Here is a 17,181-nt window from a genome sequence, read left to right as displayed (position 1 = left end):
TAAGGAGGTGACGCTACTCAGCCAATCAAATCGGTGCAGTCAGTGAGTCAGCATGGTAGATTCAAACACAGAGACGAGAAGAGAAGAGAGAAACAGCAGTGAGTAATTTCAAATGGCGTGCTCAAAAAAGAGGAAGGTAGACAGTGAAAACAGAGCACTTAATGACATTTTATCTTACTGGACCTCTTTGAAATGCAAATAGCCGCGTTCACACCGGAGTACTTTCACCCGTACTTTTCCCCTTTAGTTCCGTTAGTGCCAGTGCAACGAACAGACATAATGAATAATGAATAATAGCAATAATAATTGGGGAGGGAGGCGCGGCTGTTCTTATGTTCTCTGAGGGGAGGCTCACCTTCCCACACTTTGAAAACCCCTGAGTACCTGCTTCTTTGTCTGAAAGGGAAACTGTGGAGGTTGTGATGAGATGGTGCAGAAATACCCCAGATGTTGGTATGGCTCCGGATATAAATGTAACTTGATCACATCTCCCATGAGCTGAGGAGAAACTTGAAGTGCTTCTCCGGTTTTATTCCCATAAGAGAGGCCTCAGGGAATGACAGGAAGACTAATGCGAGAGACAGACAGAAATATTTTATTCACAAGGGACCAGAAGCAAGAGTCTAATTTATATTGAGACTGACCATGGAGGATGTACAGAGAAGTAAGTAACCTTTTTACTGTCTTGCTCAGTTTTTATGCAGTCTTTCTTTTCTCAATAACAAGCATCAATTTACGTATTAAAATAATTTATTCGCATTATTTGTACTGCTGATGAACTTGTGTAACTAATGCAATGAAGTGCTATTTTAAGATTCCATGAAAACCAGTCATGAGCCTTTGTTATTATGACCCCCAGACAACTCTCTAAAATCTTCTAATATAATAATAATAATCTAATCACTCCACTTAAACAAGCAGTATCTTCCTGTTACTCAGCCAGTGACATGCCCTTAAGCGTCCCACATCCTCTTTCTACCCACAACCATGGACAGTAAAAGCACAGAGGGGAGCTGTAGTCTGGATATTCACAAATGAAGAGCAGTCCCATATGGACAAAGCACCTGTCTGCGGACTAATTAATCAACCGCTCATATTAGCCTAACTATAGACATGAAGGCCAGAGAGCAGCTGCACAGGACAGAGGCACAGGGGAGGCAGACAGGAGGAGACACAGAGGACACGGACATCTGTAGAACAAAGCCTCACTGGTCAGGAGCATCAGGTTGGCCCGCCAAAGTAAAGTCTATGTGTGGGAAACCCTGGTGAGGTCAGTTACTCTATAAAACAGTTGGTAGTTATGGGTACTTTTTACGTAAGTACATTTCACAATCTTGACACTGCCACTTAAAGGCATTCACTTTTAAGGTTGTTTGGATCCTTGGAGGGGTTTCTGGAGTGTCTTAGCATGACTTAAGTGTCAGATGAAATGTATACAGAATAAATATACAGTCCCACCAGAACATATCAGCTGCAGCAGTAGTGAGGGGGGCTTCCCTGCTCCTACACCAAACATCTGGTCCATACAGAATTAGGACAGAGACTGAAAAAATAAACTAAATATTCACATGATCAGGCTTGAGTTGAATTAACGGAACTCTTATCTGATTAGTTTATCGAAGCTCTGGAGACCATGCAGGACTTTGATGAATTATAAAGCCTTGTAATTATCTATTAATTAGAGTGTTTGTGTCTGTGTTCTGCCCTACTTAGACCCTACTTTGAAACGTAATCCATCGCAGACTTCAGAGACTGAATGAAAGCGTTACTAACAAGAACAGATGCTGAATAATTGCATTACATGACAGTTCCTTTATATGTCAGTCTATAAAAAAATTAAGCAGAGTATGTATTATTTCCCTTGGTAGCAGATCTGGGAGTAAGAAGCTGGGGAAGCCATGTTCGTGGGAGTCTTGGGATTAAAAAAGCAGGAAGCCTCAACCCCCTTCCTCCTCTCCACACTGACGTTTGCTCACACTTTAATTTCTCACATCATCTGCTCTCCCTCCATGTCTCTCACCTCCTCTCAATCATTTCCACATCCTATAATCTTTTTCTCACCTGCTTTATTTGTAATATGTTGGCTCTCTCCTCAGAGGCATCTCCTTTTGGACTCCCTGCCATATGAAACAATATCTCCCCTGTATATTAGACTTTGTAATACATTGCTTTTCTGCAATATTCCATTCTCACCGCCCTGAAGAAATAGGTAAACCAAGCATGAAGTGATAAAGGATATATACTTTTAAAAAGGAATTATTATTGAGTTGTATTTAATAATTCCTTCATTCATTCAGATGATATTTTGTAAATCAGCTCAGTTACCCATATGTTCTTTATTTAACTGAATGGGTTTGCTGTGTGCTTATGCTGTGAGGGCCCATTATATAAATAGACCGTATTTGCACCCATCTGTGTTTGACATGTTCCTCTTTCCACTAGGGCTCTGCTTAGGAAAGCCACCGTGTCCCCAGTTGGTCCATATGGTTGTTGGTACTCACTGGGAAATATGCTGTGGTGCACTATACATCCCGGAGGACATTGTAGTGAAAAATATTTTCTTCACTCTGTTATCATATGTCAGACACAACGTAACAACATTTTACTGCTTTAAAAAAGAATTTACATATTTTGGGACGGAAATAGAGTAGAATTTCAACTGTAAAAAGTACATAAAATCCAGTTTGATTACGTTTTTGTTAAAGATCTTTAACTAATGAAGTCAGAACATTTAAAACACCGGCTTTAACTGCTAAATGGATCCACACATCTGTGAAGATGCAAAGTGCAGGTTTATGTTGGATAAAGAATCTAGATAAATTAGCATTTTAATAATTATTGAGAGTATATAGTGTTAGACAAAGACTTGCATGCTGCATACATCAGTGAGTTAGTGCCATAGTGTTTATCTCCTCTGACACTCGTACTTTCTCTTGCTATTTTATCCTTTTGGCATTAAGTCGAAATGTGCTGATCCAACAACATTTGTGCAGAAACGCTTATTCATGCTGTGATGGCTAAATGTTAACACTTTTCAATACACTTCAATATTCTTGCATACTTGCATACCATATTTGAAGGTATCCATCCAACAGCTGTGATATTTGACTGAAAAACACAAAAAAAACATTTTTGGTGAACTATATGTACGGAAGAGGATTAGGGCCACATTAAAAAAATGTTTGGGAGGATTTGAAAAAAATATGTTTTTTTTTGTTCTGAGAAAAAAATCAGAATTCTGACTTTAATCTCAGAACAAAAATTATTTAAAAAAATTTCAAATGCTCCCAAAAAAAATAATCATGTGGCCCTAATCCTGTTCCGTAGAAAGGTTATCGGGCATCAGAAACGTCAGTAGGATTCATCTTCCGTTCAAAAAGTTGTGCAAATGCACCACGTAGATAACTGAAGTCTTTGATCTGCTGGATTCACCCCCACAAAAATGATCAAAACCTATTTAAACTGTTGAGAGATTTAAATCTGGACTAAAGTAGTAGATTTATGGCACATTTCCACTTCAGCGGGGTAGCCCCGTTTAAGCGTCCCTAAGCGTCCTCGCTCAGGCCTCGGGCTGTCTCGCTGGCCGTGGCAACGCAGTGTAGGTGGGGCGATCAGCTTTTTTTTGGCCAATGAGATGTAGGAACGTCGTCACCTCCTCGGTCGACTGCGGTGTGCTTTTCTTTGACGTTGCCATTTTTGTAGCTCCTCCGTTTATAAAAATGCTGTGTATAAAAATGCTGCAAGCTTGCTTCTAGATATATATGCGACGCTAGGGATGATCTCGCGCGCGATCTTGTGACGATNGCGAGACACAGCGAAACCCAGTCCGAAACCAGCCCGAAAAAGATTGAGTGTGTGTGTGTGTGTGTGTGTGTGTGTGTGTGTGTGTGTGTGTGTGTGTGTGTGTGTGTGTGTGTGTGTGAGTGAGATTTACGGCCGACCCCCATTTACTGAGCCACACACATACAGATCCACTGAGCACAGCTTGTCTTCACTGACACCTGAGTAAAAGCATACACACAGGTCTATTGTAAGTTAGTGGAGCAGTGCATCAGCCAATCAGAACAGTTGGTAACGTTTTGCTTTATATTTTCTCATTTAGACACCTGAAACTGTGTTTTCACCCAGATCCTGACCTTACCTGACACTTATGGCGCATTTCCACTGCAGCGGGTAGCCCCGTTTAAGCGTCCTTAATCGTCCTCAAGCGGCCAGGCCAGTTTTTGGTGGCCTCTCCATATAGCGTAGCACCGGCTAGCAGGTACTTTTTCCCTCTTTTTCCGGCCCCATAAAATCGTGGTTCTATCAGGCCAGGGCCAGGGCTGAACTAGTGACGTCAACACTCTCGACTGCTGATTGGTCAGAGAGCATCGTCACAAGATCGCGCGCGAGATCATCCCTAGCGTCGCATATATNTCTGCAGAGTCACAAACCCTCAAAGTACACCCTGTAGTGAGTAAAACTCTAATCTCCAACGAGGCGTTCTGGGGCAGCATAGACAGGTATTTTCTGTGTTAGAGTTTTACTCACTACAGGGTGTACTTTGAGGGTTTGTGACTCTGCAGACCGTTTACATGCATAAAAACCTTCATAACACACAAGGGGACGGGTAATAACCAAAAAAGCATGACATGGGACCTTTAACATGTTACTTCCAAGGCAACAACAGTGTCAGATCAATCTGTGGATGTTGTCTTTTGAGCCTTGATTTTTTTTGTGCAGTAATGACATTCCTTAATATAAAATTGTATGCAATGAATAGAAGCTAGCTGGAGTTTAAATACATGACTTCAAGAGAGGATGGCATCATTGTATGCCACCCATCATCCCCATTTTTATCTTCCTCTACTGTGGGCTTTCTCCTGCTGTGTGTTTTACAGATACATGCAAAGGGAGAGGAAGGTGTTTGAGCCCCAGGGTGTGTTCATATGTGTATGTGTGTTGGTACCATGGGAGGTCCAATACCCTTTCAAATCCTGCCTGGACTCCACGGAGGCAGAGACAATAAGTCATTAATAGAACTAAGCTGACACACACACACATCTTTTGGCTGGAGCTCCTTGGTGGCCTCTCTGGCCTCCATGTACTTTCTCTCTCAGATTGCACATCCTTGATAAGTGGGCCAGCCTGTTTTTGCCAACAGCAACACTACGAACATGAATTTTTCTCTTTTAGTATATTGTTCTTATGCTCCTTTCCCCACTTATCACTTGTGTCACCTCCAACTTCCCTGTCTATTATTCTAGTTTCTATTTTTACAGTCGCTACCAACTCCTGAAAATCTTTGCGGTACACCTTGTGCATGCATGTGTGTGTAGAGGACATTTAAGTAATCCATGAAGTAATTGGTAATCCCCCGGAGCACAAATCCACACAGGTTATATTGTGCAGATTCAGCAGTCTTTTTTTAATGATCGTTTAGTTTCATTAACATGTGACAAGTTAGAGCTCTCCTCCATGAGTCACTGTAGTCTAAATAGCAAGACAAGCTTTGTTGTAAAATTGAAGTCATTATCGTGTTTATGCAAATGATGGTTAAACGCTTCAGGTTCATTCCCTTCAACGATTGATACAGTCAAGGTGAAGTTTCAATAATGAGGGTTTAAAAAAAGAAAGTGTCAGCACCGGAGATGAGTCACTACATTTGCATGCACTTTCGCTTACTATGAAAAAACGGATTCATGGTATTATTCACTAAAGCCTCTTCAACATTTACAGTATTTTACAGTGATGTGGAAACTTGTTAAATTGGTACACTTCAAGAAATATGTGGGGTTAAAGCATGAAAGTGATTCAAAAGACGTTCATCTTTTCTGGCTATGCCTACTCAAAAACGTTCCAAACTGGGATCAATAGTGTAAATCTGATCTAATTACGACCTAAATGTGATCAGAATACTGTAATAAAGTTTACTCTGTTATAAGCTAGGTGGTTTGCGTATCTTTTTGCATGTTTCTTGTTTCATAGTAGTCTGGTTTAGAGCCTCAGCTCTCTGTATTTTGCAGAGATTTCCCAGCACTCCCTTTGAGGATTATATCTGCGGGGCCTTGCAACCTGCTGGGATTCCCTCCTGCTGGGAGGAAACTATCCCGTCTTTCACAATGACGAAAACACTTTTAAAGATTCAGGATGGGGATTTGTCCAGCTACTCCACTGGCTCAAAGTTTAATTTAGTATCACCACTACAGGTCAGAGGTCACAAATAAATCTGGTTTATCTGCAAAAACATTTAGCTGCACTCACACGGGGAGCACTGCGTATGTGTTCATAGAAGTTCTTTTGTTTCACATTACAATAACCTGGATTTAACTATATTACAACAAAAACACCAAATATGGGAGTACAACAACAAGAATATTGAATAGTGCTTACGGATCACATATCTGCATTTCCCTCAGTTTCTAACATGACTTTACTTTAACTCCTTTCATTCAGTCCTGGAATGATCTTTTAAAATAAGATTTGTATTTATTTAATTCATTGCGATTTTAAAAATATTGTTTTTCTTGCTTAGAATGAGTGAAAGGGGCTTCAGCTGTATGTCTTCGACCAATGTGTGCATGCCTTTTACAGGCTGCAGATGTACATGTCAGGATTGACTCAGGAGCCACTCCAAAACACCTGCTCTTCTCCTGTCAATACATGAGCACACAATGAATGTTCAGACACACACACACAAACACACTCTGAACACACGCTTTTCCTCTTTATGTGCACATGTTATTATTTTCTCCTCAATCATTCCATTTCCTCTTGCCCATCGCTCGTTCAAATATCAGATTCGTCACCTTTCCATTTGTCTTCATCCCCCCCTCCATCAGTGGCCCCTCTGAAAGGTGTTACCTTGATAAATTATTCAGTTTTGGAAATATCTGCCCTTGTGAACAGAGAACATATGTGTGTGTCATATAAACCTTGGCCTGAGCATGCATTACATCCTCTTCCCCTTGCTACATGTCCTATGTGTTTTTCTTTAGTTCAACTTTTAATCACATATGGACTTTATGACAGTGTGGAGGCATGTTGTCTCTTTTAAACATATAATTGAAAATATGATTCACAAAATGAGAGAATAAAGATGTACAATTGAGATCAAAATGGACCCACATGAACAATAAGAGATCATGCTGTGCACAATAACATGTTAACATCAATGAGCAAAGACCATGGTGTAATGAAATACATAATAAGTTAACTTAATTAAAATTGCAACAGCTTCTCCAGCAGCGTGATAGTGGTCTCAAAAGCAGTGATAACATTTTAATTAATATTCAACAATTATAATAACCAAGTTCTTTCCAAAGAATAAGCAATTACAGGTTGGTTAGAAACAAATTGTCTTATCCTAGAATCAATGCTGGAACATAGTAACAATTTGCAAATGAGGCCCATCTATCATAATAAGACTTTATTACAAGTAAGTCTTCTCCATGCAGTGGGAAGAAAGAGGACAGGAAGGCCTGGCACTAATTACAGTAAAACGGAAATATCTATAATCGGATTAGCAGCTGTTGTTTAACAAGGGACATTTTGAAGGTTAATTCCAACTTCACATAGTTGTCATGCAACCTGAGTTTGACTGGAGTTCATACTCATCTATTTTTCCAAGGAAGTACCTGCAGCTAGTAGACCACTCACTTCATCACAATAAAACGTCATTATTTTCAAATCATTTACTGTCACACTCACACCTTCATTAGTTTTGCAACAAAAGAGTTTTGTCAGAGTGTTTCTTAAAAAAATCTTTGTTTGAACTCTCAGTCATTTGGTACATTGTATGCCTGTGACATTTGTTAATTACTTGTTAATTACGCCACATGTTCTCCGTTGTGAGACAATGAACACACAAAGCGTCAGCTCTTGCCATTCAATGATTCTTCCCTCCGAGCGTATTGACATATAAAGAAAAGCTCACCGGATGGACCCATGCTGCATTAATGACAACACTTTGTTTTCATGAGCCCAGTAACTTAAATTATTCCAGAGCTGGGCACTTAAGTGGAAACACTTTAAAACGGTCTTATAACCTGCAGCAAGATAATGAGTCCAGCATTCTAATTTAGTGAGTGGCATTATTCAGAGATAGGAAAGTCAGTACATCTGTGCTTTTCACTCAACTCTGGTGAACCAAAGGCAGCTGTCCTGGGTCCCAGTGCTTTTTACCATTCAGAGGAAGAGGAGAGTAGAGGAAAAGAGAGTTAAAGTAAGTACAGAGGGTATTTTTTTGCTCCATCTTCCCTTTCAGAACAGGGCAAAGGGTTAATAGCATTGAGACTGTGGACGTCCTGAGCAACTGGAGGAATCAGAGCAAATACAAACTGCACAGAGACACACACATGCTGTGGAGACACATATTCACTCACTACATACACCCCCGGCTACCCACTTTGACAGATGACTTCCAGTGTGAATTGAATTTGTGAAAAAAAGGGCAACATACACTCACACACTAATGCACAGAAGCGGCACACACACACACACACCCCTTGAACAGAATGACATTGGCTCGGTTAAATCTCAATTACGTTGCAGCTATGGTGCCCTCAATCTCTATCAGACCGTGCGTCATGTTGTCCTCTATTATGCCTCTCTATATGCTTCCTCCATTTCTCAACCTTTGCTTCCTCCATTATTCAATTCACTCATCAATCATACTCTCCTTCCATTCAGGGCTTATCCTTTTAGTATCTTGTGTTTGGTCTTTCGGATTCATGGAATTCTTGTGCACCAATACATGTTCATATGAGTGTTTATCCTGAAGGAAGACAGGAAGACCCATGTTTTCAAATGTAAAAGATAAAGCAATATGTGGCGAAGGGAAGATGGAGGTGCAGTTAAACTGATTGTTCTCAGAGAATACATTTCTGATGCATATGGCGGCATCGAGACCTCAGAGTTGTAAATTCATTGATAACTCTGCCTGACCTCATTAACATAGAAACACAGCGGCTAAAGGTCTTCCTGTGTCAACATGTGGGTTATGAACACCTCGGAGAAAGAAGCCATACGGGTTGAAAGTCAAATGAATGTGAAGCACAACGGCTTTACACAAGTTCTTCGTTAAGATGAATCCTAATTTTGCAAATAGTTGTTTGATTTTAGACAAATGGGACATTTCTGGCCGATTGATGCAGTTGAAACAATGTCAATATGATCCCGCTCCGAGTTGATATTGCAAATTTATAAACTAACAGTTTTCTGCTCAGAGGAACATTAGCATTCATTTAGTTAGAGTTGCATTTCTGACAATCTAGCAAATACAACTAAACCTTTAGCTCTGTTTTGTCTCTATTAACTCCTGAGGGAAGTATCTGGCCCTTTAGATGGTAAACTCTGCATTATGTTCACCAGCTAGTCGCTAAATCTGTCCGTATGTCCTGTGCTGGCAGAGCACAGGACAATTTTGGGAGATTTTTCACACTAAAGAGCTGCCAACTGTCTCCAAAATGTGAACAGCTTTCCTGGTCCGTATAACCCAAAAACTATAAAGTTCCTCAGAGCTGAGGGGCACTGCAAAGTCTCTCATCTCTATGGGTTTGTCATTTTCAAACTATTAAATATTCATTGTATATATTCTTTGTATTATTATTAACATTTATTTGGCACGAAATGTATACACAATCGATTTTTTTATTAGTCAATTTATTGAACATGTCAGAAACAAAAATATATATATATATATTCTCTTTTTTCCTTTTTTTCCTAACTCAAATTAATAATTATAACAAAGTACAAAAAACAAATAATAAAAAAACAAACAATAATAATTCTCAAATAGTCTGTCATGTTCAACAGGGGCAAGAAGAAGCTTAAAAAAAACTTTTCTGTCCTACCTCCTCTAGCAGATATTTTTCTTATAAATAAAATATTAGGTCATCGTCATCAGCGACATGTTTGTCTTGTTAATTTGTTTGCTTTTTGTTATTTTACAAAACAATCAGAAAGAAATTACTTTTACAATTACAAGAAATAACAACAAATGGGATTTTACAGGTCCTGTTCATAACCATTAATGATTTGGCTCCTAAATAATACTTTCAGTTTAGATAGACTTGTACAATATTTCAGTGCATCATTACATTTATTCCACAGACTAACACCTTTTGATGAGATGCATCGATGTATTCAGACTGAAAAAATAAAGTTTTTTTTTTTTTTTTTAAATCTTGACATTTAAGTCCAAATAATATATTAGTATAGACATATCAAAAGTCATCTCTCCAGCCCTGTGTGCCACTACCAAGCAGTGACCTTCAGAAGGTCAAACCAAAGGGGGAGTGAAAGGATGCCTTTGATCAAAGGAAGGAGGGTTTAAGGAGAAAGTGATTAAGGGTTTGTGTTTTGGGGGAGGCGGTCATTCTTACAACTGACTCTCCTCTGGCCTGTAATGGCCTTTGCAATGGCAACAATGCCTGATAGAGGTGTGTTAATAATGTAAGAGACGGGAGAATAAAGCTGTCAATCAAAGAGCTTCAGTCCCCACTGCACTGAGTGAATTATTCACCACAGGCAGTGATTAGCACAGGGGGAGAGAGCGAGAAAAGGGGCTGACAAAGGTATGGAAAGCGTGACAAAAGGAGAGTGATGTGACTCAAGGGAGGAGGATGAGGAGGGGAGACAGGCAGAAGAGGGAAAAGAAAGGTATTCTCCTGTTATGTAACTAAGGGGTTGAAAGGGGAGACTAATGGGTTGTAGCTTAAGTCAAAATGACATTTGTGTTGAGAGACCAGGCAGCAACCTGATGGTACAGAAGTACATACATTAGTGCTCTGCCCCTTTTATGTCTGTGTGAAAACCAATAGTTTCACAAGCGTATCTCCCTTTTTAAACCATTTCTTTACTGCTCCCATCCATCCCTCATGATTTTGTTTCTCCCCCATCCCCTTTGCATGCTTTCAGAGCTTTGGGTGAAAGCTGATAATTCAGATTGGAAATGGATAAATCACACACCAAAAGGAAGCACAAGTAAACATGTAATCTGTCACTGACGGGTAATGCATTTCTGATGAGCAGCTGCAAACACTGTAAGCACAATGACGCATTACAAGATTGATTGCTTGTCTTTGGATTCAGTCACAAAATCCACATGATTTTCGTTTCTGTTCACCTCCATGTTTGTCCCTGCCTGTTTCCCTCCTCACACAACACCACTTCCTGCCCTTTGAATTAGCAAACGTTTGAAACACAACACTTCCTGGCAAAACTTCATTCGTTAGGATGCAATTAGCGACTTAAATACACTGAGCTCATGTATAAATATAGCGTTAATTTGATCACTTCATACTAGCAAAAGGCAATGCAGGCATGGAAAGAAGCTGGTAATGAGAAGCCGATGGCACAAAAGGAAATGTGCCACATAATCATCTACAGGTGTGCAGAGACATGCAGGAACACACACACACACACACACACACACACACACACACACACACACACACACACACACACTAATTCAAGGTTTTCCATATAGACAGAAGTCCTCAAAGTTTAATGAGGTCTTTAGATCTTCAGGTTTGATTACATTGCATTTAGCTGACGCTTTTATCCAAAGCGACTTACAATAAGTGCATTCGACCAAGAAGATATAAACTTGAAGAAAACAGAATCATATAAGTACATCAGGTTTCATAGAGCCAAACCATTTCAAGTGCTACTCAACTGGCTTTAGATAAGCCAGTCCTTTATTAGTATACAAGCGCTTTGTTAGTAATTGTATTGCTCGTAGTGGAGTCGAAAGAGATGAGTTTTCAGTCTGCGCCGGAAGATGTGCAAGCTATCTGCTGTCCTGATATCAATGGGGAGCTCATTCCACCATTTTGGAGCCAGGATAGCAAACCCACGTGTTTTTGCTGATGGGAACTTGGGTCCCCCTCGCAGTGCGGGTGCAGCGAGCTGTTTGGCTGATGCAGAGCGGAGTGCACTTGCTGGGGTGTAAGGTTTAACCATGTCCTGGATGTAGGAAGGGCCAGATCTATTCGCAGCATGGTACGCTAGTACCAGTGTCTTGAAGTGGATTATAGCAGTTACCGGAAGCATGAAGGGAGCGGAGGAGCGGCGTGGTGTGGGAGAATTTAGGAAGGTTGAAGACCAGACGAGCCGCTGCATTCTGGATGAGCTGCAGAGGTCGGATGGCACATGCAGGCAGACCAGCCAAGAGGGAGTTGCAGTAGTCTAGGCGTGAGATGACGAGAGCCTGGACCAGAAGTTGCGTCGCTTTCTGGGTCAGGAGGGGACGTATCCTCCAACCTGATCCACTACGAGTAAAAAAAAAAAGAAATGGAGATTAGCAGTATTTCTAGCAGTTATTGTCAATATTCTTAAATTGTCTCTATACTTCTGACTCAGGGTTATATTTTGTAAGTTTATCTACACATGATTAGGTTTGATTCCAACCTGAGGACTATTTAAAGCTTTTCAAAGTCTCCCCTTTGAAAACCTGTCTTTATAATAAAGGCAGAAGAGGCTAAAAAAGTTTAGAATTAAATTCAAAATGTAAGAATAAAAAAAAGAAAAACATGAATGCGGTCGATCCAAATGTGGGCAGTTTATGACTAACAAGGCACAAATTCTTTCTCAGGTGCATCGCTGTAGTTTTCTCATGTCTTGTCAGCTTTGCACTTTACATCTAACAAAGCCTGTGTGTGAAAATACACCATGTGCAGCAGTGGTAAACCAACTCTCAAGTGTTTCCTCCCAGACCCAGTTTACTGTTTTTCCAAGATTGTGGGCGAACATCCTTGATGGAGTTCTGTTGGTTGAAATCTACTTTTTCCACGTGTGTGCGTGTGTGTGTTGAGGGTGGTCAGACATTGCTGAACTTTTTGTCATGATTACACATGGTGGAATAATGCCCCAGGCAACCAGATGGAGTCTCTCTCTAAGAGAGCTACACAATCCAGTTAATCTTTGCAGTCCACCATTTATTTACTCTGTAACAATGGACATATTGTACAACAGTGAAACTGAGCAGACCTTCTTTGAAGATAAGTCCAATTCCTGACAGCAGAAGCTTATCAAAACCATTATGGTCACTAAAATACTTGGATGTGCAGGAAGAGGAAACATCATGAGCTGCTCGATAGGGATGTGAGGACCCTCAACAACTTATCCCAGTAGCATATCTTTAAGGGTGGATGTCAAATACTAGTAAAGGATTGCATGAATAAAAATGGTATTACAGAAATAGGTTACAGACATGTTTTAAAGAGTGAGGTTCTAGTGAAAATGCAAGTGTTTGGGAAGAAGTGAGGAAAGTTCTAACTCAAATTTAAAAGGAACTTTATGGCATGACCATGTCAAAAACATTGAATTGACTATTGCCAAATGTATTGGATAAATAAAATGTGGATTATATCGAACGAGTTATGTGAGACTCTGTAAAAAGATGTTTGCATAAAGTTTCGCTGTTAAATGCTGTCCCTAATTACTTCAATTAATCAAGTATTTTCTCAGTCTTTCAAGTATTTGTTCATCATGGATGTTCTTTCCAAGCATAATGGTTATTTTGAAGTACGGTATTTATTTAACATTGCTCCTTTTGACTTCACGTCTTTCAGATTATTGCCGTTTAATGACAAGCAGTGTGTGTAGGCCAACCAAGCTTACCACATTTCTTGCAAATTATCATATAGAGCAGATCATTTTACTCTGTTGATCTTTGGATGTCTTTGAGATGATTTAAAATGACCTTTCTCACACGGTTGTGTTTCCATGTACAGCTGATATTGAGAGCCACGGTAGCTTGTTGATAAATCCTGCACTCTTGTTTCATAGAAAGCAGGTTTACAGGGAAGACTGATGTTGGGTAACATATAGATTTATGATTGTCCTGGGCCATAAGTGTCGACTCCAAAGAAGTGACAATTTTTTGTTTTAATATGCCATTTATGAAATTATAATGAGGTTACATGTAATGACAACAGGACATAACAGCTGAAAATAAAGATGGCTGGCCTTGATTATGATGTCCGCATTAATGTGGCCAAGCTTCAGTTTCACATGGGGGAGATAAGTGTCCCATATGGAGACAGAACATGGTATGTGATGTTTCCATACACTGTACGGTACAGACATTAGCCCTCTCACTGAACTTGAGCACGGCATCTTTAAGAGTCTCTAGAGAGATCAGCTACTCTAAACAACCAAAAGGCAACTCAACCGCCACTTCCTGAGTAGATAATGCAATACATTTAGGCCGCAGCATTCAAATGAAGCAACAAGCTCAATCTACAAAGGTTGATTGTGATTCTTAAATTCAAGAAGATCTAAATAACCACAAAGGCTCACACACTGAGTTAGATTGTTGCCCAAATTCCAACCACCATTTTCCACTGAGATTGACTTGACGATCACTGCTGCTCCCTAGTGGTATGTAGGGAGAACTGAAGAGGGAACCAAAAATAAAGTGATTGAGTGAAAAGTGCTGAAGATACTCCTCATCATACAAACATGAGGGAATAAAGAATCTGGTAAAAATAAAAACAGAAAATAAAGTTTGACATTAAGAAGAGAGAGGGAGGACAAGTATGGAGAGAGCAGGTAAGGAAAGAGAAGGGAGAGTATTTTTGTAGAAGCAGACAGCCCGCTTTTGTGTTCCAGTACAAAAGCACAGACAAAGAAGCATGGACACCTGATCACAGAGGCCTCGGATGAGAGCGAGAGCCTACAGGAATTAAGAGAGAGAGAGACGGGCAAGGGCATGAGGTGCATTTGAGTATATGTGTGTGTCTGTGCAAGTGTGTGTGTGTGTTTTATCTGGGGAAGGGGTGAAAGCCAGGAAACAGGTCCCCATTGTGCAGCGGGGAGTAATGAGGAAGGTAATGAGGGTTTGGGTTTCCAGAGCTGCCCAATTACAAGTGCACCATGGCTGCTCCCCAGAGAGCCAGGGGACCGAGAGCAGAGGAGGGGGGGGGGTGTATCAATGAAGATAGGGGAGCTTGATCCAGATAGCAGTGAACAGCCGTCTGTCTCAAACTACCACACAGGGAGTAGAAGTGACACTGGGGGTTTTGATAATACAAGATAAAGGGACGCTTACTATTTAATATGTTGAGCGTTCATGTTAAATAATGTCAAATGGAATATATCTGGGAAATCTGGACATTCAATTTTCCTGCAAATTATGTTGCAACTTTGGGTTTAAAATTGAAATGGCATTTTTGTTTTCAGTTTTGCTTCTCTGTAGTATTATTAATAACCACCTGAGGGCAGCAAACAACACCGATGTGCCAATGTTTCCTCTCAAGCTCTGAAAATATGATGGGGAAACTTTATCAGCAACATCATCATTAGATGGTTAGTATGGTTTATTTATTGGCATATCACTGTAGTTAGGCGTATGAGTTCCCACACACACATCTATCATTCTGTGGTCCCTAACCTCCATCAAAACAATATGCCTTTCCTCAACTTGTTTTCAAACTCAGAGGTAGAAAAAGTACTAAATATTTTACTAAAGTCAAGAAAAATGCAATCAAGCATGTACTAAAAGTATTAAAAAGTACTTACTACAGAGCAGACTTAGATTTTGGTGGAACTTATTTTAGATAAGCAGCTCATCTAAATGTTGTATGGCAAACAGTAATCTGTGAAGTTTCAAGTTACTTTATGTGACATACTGTAAATGTAGTAGAGTGAAGCATACACATTTCCACTCTGATATTTAGAGCAGTAGAAGTATAAAGTAGCAAAAACATAGAAAGAAAACGTTACAATGACTTGGGGTACTCGTTCCTTTCTTTACAAGTTTAATAAAAGTACTTAGTTACTTCCAATCACGCCTAAACCTTAGACATTATTTAATTCAGATGTTGACCTGAAAATCTTGTTTTAACCAGTCTTTTTAGTCTGATACGCAGATATAACTCAGCCATCTTTATTCTCATTAGACAGGAGGAGGAGATGACACAAGGAATGCAAACATGCCATAGGGGTAAATCGAACAAAAGAAAGGTTGAGACTGATGAATGGATAACAAACATGTATCGTTTAATTGTGTTAATTTGTCCTGTAAGAGAGAGCCGGAAGTTCCTCTTCCACTTCAGCAGTCAAACAACATCTATAATGCAAACAGTATATTTTGCCTGATCTGACAGGCTGAAAGGCCATCACGGAAGAAAGGCACGTTAATAGCTAGGTGAGGAGGGATTTACTATGGATTACATGTTTACTGTCTGTATGTATGTATACACAGTGGATTGGAGAGATGTCATCCTTATGAAAGAGTCTGTGTGCAGTCGGCCCTGCTGGCTGGGAAGCAATGGAAGATTTAACAGGCTTTAAAGTCTCCCTCTCTGTTCCTTCAAGGTGTATGTCTTTGAGAGCTTTACCATCCCAGCTTGGTATTTGTCCAGAGACACAAATACCACCTGATTCATCTCTGTGTGTGTATCCATCAAAGCGGTTAAGCTTTGGATGTCTCCTTGTCATCCCTCGGCTTGGTTGTCTGACTGTGTAAACTCAACAGACGGACACTGAGACTGGGGCAGAACAAACTGGCAAGTGGAATGTAAGCATTTGGGAAATGTGAGAACTTGTCTGCGCCTTGCACTCTGTGTGCAGTCTAAAGCAGTATTATGGTCTGTGCTTGTGCTTATGCAATGTGTGTGTGTGTGTGAGTAGCCTGAAACCTCAAAGTATATCTGACTTGTTTTTACAAAGACTTTAGTTGTTCCTGGTGACCACATGAACAGAATACAGCCGTAATCCCTGTGAGAGTCTGCTCACTATGTGTACAAATCTAAACATGTCAGTTATCTTTACAGCTATCGTTTGACAGTAAATCCAGCCCCCCTCTCTCGCTACAAACACTCATATGTTCAAGATGACAAAAGGAGGAAACACTAAGAATGTGGTCTGGGTAAGAAAGATGTTGTAAAAAAAAAGAAGAAAAAAGGGTAACACCTTTGGGTTCTTGCCATGAAATGTTCCAATGCACTTGTAAAAGTTGGTGTCAGTGTGTGCAATGGATTATATTGTAGGGGAACAATCTGTTCACGTCATCACATGTGGCGATTCTTCTTCCATACGGGGACGTACTGTATAAAGATGCTCATAAAATATTTTAAAAGCATTATTAATCCCCAGAGGATGAATCCTAATAACATTGATGATATCCTGAGATTTCTTTTAGTGCCACCAGCAAATTGACATACTGTGGTTTTGGGTGAATATAACACTATT

The sequence above is a fragment of the Notothenia coriiceps genome, unplaced genomic scaffold (assembly GCF_000735185.1).
Source record: "Notothenia coriiceps isolate Sejong01 unplaced genomic scaffold, NC01 NC01_scaffold00003521, whole genome shotgun sequence".
NCBI lineage: Eukaryota > Metazoa > Chordata > Actinopteri > Perciformes > Nototheniidae > Notothenia > Notothenia coriiceps.
This window is presented reverse-complemented; position numbering follows the sequence as displayed.